Raw genomic sequence first — 4,485 nt, 5'->3', positions numbered from 1 at the left:
AACGGTGCACAGTCGGGGAGAACACAATTTCGTCTTGAAATTTTAGTGAGAGATCACCTCATAATGCTACCGTCGTACTAAGCAAAATAAGGTGCATAAAAGGATTAACATCACATGCAATTCATAAGTGACATGATATGGCCATCATCACGTGCTTCTTGATCTCCATCGCCAAAGCACCGGCACGATCTTCTTGTCACCGGCGCCACACCATGATCATCCATCAACGTGTTGCCATCGTGGTTGTCGTGCTACTTATGCTATCACTACTAAAGCTACAGCCTAGCAAAATAGTAAACGCATCTGCAAGCACATTTGTTAGTATAAAGACAACCCTATGGCTCCTGCCGGTTGCCGTACCATCGACGTGCAAGTCGATATTTCTATTACAACATGATCATCTCATACATCCAATATATCACATCACATCGTTGGCCATATCACATCACAATCATACCCTGCAAAAACAAGTTAGACGTCCTCTAATTTTGTTGTTGCATGTTTTACGTGGTGACCAAGGGTATCTAGTAGGATCGCATCTTACTTACGCAAACACCACAACGGAGATATATGAGTTGCTATTTAACCTCATCCAAGGACCTCCTCGGTCAAATCCGATTCAACTAAAGTTGGAGAAACCGACACTTGCCAGTCATCTTTGAGCAAAGGGGGTTACTCGTAACGATGAAACCAGTCTCTCGTAAGCGTACGAGTAATGTCGGTCCAAGCCGCTTCAATCCAACAATACCGCGGAATCAAGAAAAGACTAAGGAGGGCAGCAAAACGCACATCACCGCCCACAAAACCTTTTGTGTTCTACTCGAGAAGACATCTACGCATGAACCTAGCTCATGATGCCACTGTTGGGGAACGTCGCATGGGAAACAAAAATTTTCCTACGCGCACGAAGACCTATCATGGTGATGTCCATCTACGAGAGGGGATGAGTGATCTACGTACCCTTGTAGATCGTACAGCAGAAGCGTTAGAGAACGCGGTTGATGTAGTGGAACGTCCTCACGTCCCTCGATCCGCCCCGCGAACAATCCCGCGATCAGTCCCACGATCTAGTACCGAACGGACGGCACCTCCGCGTTCAGCACACGTACAGCTCGACGATGATCTCGGCCTTCTTGATCCAGCAAGAGAGACGGAGAGGTAGAAGAGTTCTCCGGCAGCGTGACGGCGCTCCGGAGGTTGGTGATGATCTCGTCTCAGCAGGGCTCCGCCCGAGCTCCGCAGAAACGCGATCTAGAGGAAAAACTATGGAGGTATGTGGTCGGGCAGCCGTGAGAAAGTCGTCTCAAATCAGCCCTAAAACCTCCGTATATATAGGTGGGAGGGAGGGGAGGAGGCAGCCTCAAAACCTAAAGGTTTGGCCGAAATTGGAGGTGGAGGAGTCCTACTCCAATCCTACTTGGAGTAGGATTCCACCTTCCCACTTGGAAACTCTTTCCACCTTGTGTTTTTTCCTTCTCAAACCTTATGGGCCTTAGTGGGAACTTATTCCAGCCCACTAGGGGCTGGTTTATCTCTTCCCATAGCCCATGAGACCCCTTGGGGCGTGACACCCCTCCCGATGGTCCCCGGCACCCCTCCCGGCACTCCCGGTACACTACCGATGAGCCCGAAACTTTTCCGGTAATGCACGAAAACCTTCCGGTAACCAAATGAGGTCATCCTATATATCAATCTTCGTTTCCGGACCATTCCGGAAACCCTCGTGACGTCCGTGATCTCATCCGGGACTCCGAACAACATTCGGTAACCAACCATATAACTCAAATACGCATAAAACAACGTCGAACCTTAAGTGTGCAGACCCTGCGGGTTCGAGAACTATGTAGACATGACCCGAGAGACTCCTCGGTCAATATCCAATAGCGGGACCTGGATGCCCATATTGGATCCTACACATTCTACGAAGATCTTATCGTTTGAACCTCAGTGTCAAGGATTCGTGTAATCCCGTATGTCATTCCCTTTGTCCTTCGGTATGTTACTTGCCCGAGATTCGATCGTCAGTATCCCCATACCTATTTCAATCTCGTTCACCGGCAAGTCTCTTTACTCGTTCCGTAATACAAGATCCCGCAACTTACACTAAGTTACATTGCTTGCAAGGCTTGTGTGTGATGTTGTATTACCGAGTGGGCCCCGAGATACCTCCCCGTCATACGGAGTGACAAATCCCAGTCTTGATCCATACTAACTCAACGAACACCTTCGGAGATACCTGTAGAGCATCTTTATAGCCACCCAGTTACGTTGCGACGTTTGATACACACAAAGCATTCCTTCGGTGTTCGTGAGTTATATGATCTCATGGTCATAGGAACAAATACTTGACACGCAGAAAACAGTAGCAACAAAATGACACGATCAACATGCTACGTCTATTAGTTTGGGTCTAGTCCATCACATGATTCTCCTAATGATGTGATCCTGTTATCAAGTGACAACACTTGCCTATGGCCAGGAAACCTTGACCATCTTTGAACAACGAGCTAGTCAACTAGAGGCTTACTAGGGACAGTGTTTTGTCTATGTATCCACACAAGTATTGTGTTTCCAATCAATACAATTATAGCATGGATAATAAACGATTATCATGAACTAAGAAATATAATAATAACTAATTTATTATTGCCTCTAGGGCATATTTCCAACAAATGGCTCCAACATGAAGGGAAAAAATCAAGGTGTTCAGACTCGGTTGCTTAAAGTTAACCCCAAAGCATTATATATGCCATGTGCATGTCATAGTTTGAATCTCACTCTTTGCGATATGGCGAAATCTTGCGAACAAGCTATTTCATTTTTTGGTATTATACAACGTATATACGTATTGTTTGCACGTTCTACTAAAAGGTGGAAGATTTTGCTTGATAATGTTCCAAATCTGACTCTTAAACCTTTATCTAATACTCGTTGGGAGAGTAGAATAAAGAGCGTGCAACCTATAAGGTATCAAACTGCACAAGTAAGATCAGCTTTGAAGGAACTAGAGAAGTCTTCTACGGATGATCCAGCTGCAGTAAGTGATGCTCAATCTTTGTTCAGTGCACTTGGGAAATTTGAGACTTTAGTTGGTATGGTTATTTGGCATGATATTCTATTTTCTGTGAATATGGTGAGCAAAAAGTTACAGGAAAAAATTGTGTGCATCGATGCTACTCTCAAACACATTGAAGGAGTCATTTTATATTTTGAGAAGTACAGAGATGAAGGCTTCTATTCTAGTATTGAGAGTGCCAAAGTCATTGCAGAAAATATGGACATAGAGCCAAAATTTCGTACAAAGCGTCAAAGTAAAAGGAAGAGGCATTTTGATGAAATCAATGATGTAGATGAAGATCCACAACTGTCAGCTATTGAATCTTTCAGAGTTACTTACTTTCTTGTCATTGTTGACACTGCAATTGCTTCATTGACTAGTCGATTTGAGCAGCTGAAGGCATTTGAAAAGGTGTTTGGTTTCTTGTTCAACTCAAACAATCTAAAGTCCTTGGACGATAGTAATCTACGAAAATCTTGTGCTACTTTTGCTGAAACTTTTACTCATAAAAAGTCACATGATGTTGATCTTGATGATTTTTTCTCCGAGTTAAAAGTGTTGCAAATAACTTTGCCAGATGATTTGATGTCAGCACCAGAGATTCTTCAATTTCTTACAGCTGTAGACTGCTATCCAAATGTATCAGTTGTCTATCGGATCCTCTTAACTGTACCAGTGACCGTAGCCTCAGCTGAAAGAAGTTTCTCTAAATTAAAACTGCTGAAAAATTGTTTGAGGTCAACTATGTTACAAGACAGATTGAATGGCTTGGCTATGTGTTGTATTGAGAAGGATGTCTTGGACAAAATTGATCTTGATACTCTCATCAACGATTTTGCATCTAGAAATGCCCGAAGAAGATTTTTTGTAAAGCACTGAAGTATTATTTTCCATGAACTCATATGAACTTCGTTCTTATTTGAGGTAATTAAACTAGCAGCGAATATTATTTCTTAAATTTTGCTACTCTTTTATTTATAGTCGTTTCTAAATAATAATGTATGATCGGATGTAAACTTTTATATTCTGCGTTTATATTTCTATAGATACGTACATATATTATATATAGGGGCCCATTTTTTAACTTTTCCCAAGGGCCCCGAAAAATATAGAGCCGGCCCTGCCGTAGAGGCGGGCCTGTGCAGAGATGTAGAATTATGAAAGATGGTTTCCCAGATAAGCAGAAGAGTAAAGCTGCAAAATGGGGATCGAGACCGAAGCACCAACAAGCGTGTACTCCCTCCGTTTCTAAATATTAGTTTTTTTTTAGATATTTCACTAAAGAACTACATACGAAACAAAATGAATGAATCTATACTTATATAGTTTTTAATGAAATTTTTAAAAAAATTATATTTAAAAATGAAGGGAGTAATAAGTAATTCAGCAATGGAGTAGGTTAGCATGTTTAACGTCTGGTTTTCGAA

Source organism: Hordeum vulgare, chromosome 2H (assembly GCF_904849725.1).
Source record: "Hordeum vulgare subsp. vulgare chromosome 2H, MorexV3_pseudomolecules_assembly, whole genome shotgun sequence".
In the NCBI taxonomy this organism is placed as follows: Eukaryota; Viridiplantae; Streptophyta; class Magnoliopsida; order Poales; family Poaceae; genus Hordeum; species Hordeum vulgare.
The sequence above is the reverse complement of the archived record's forward strand: the minus strand, read 5'-3'. Positions refer to the sequence as shown.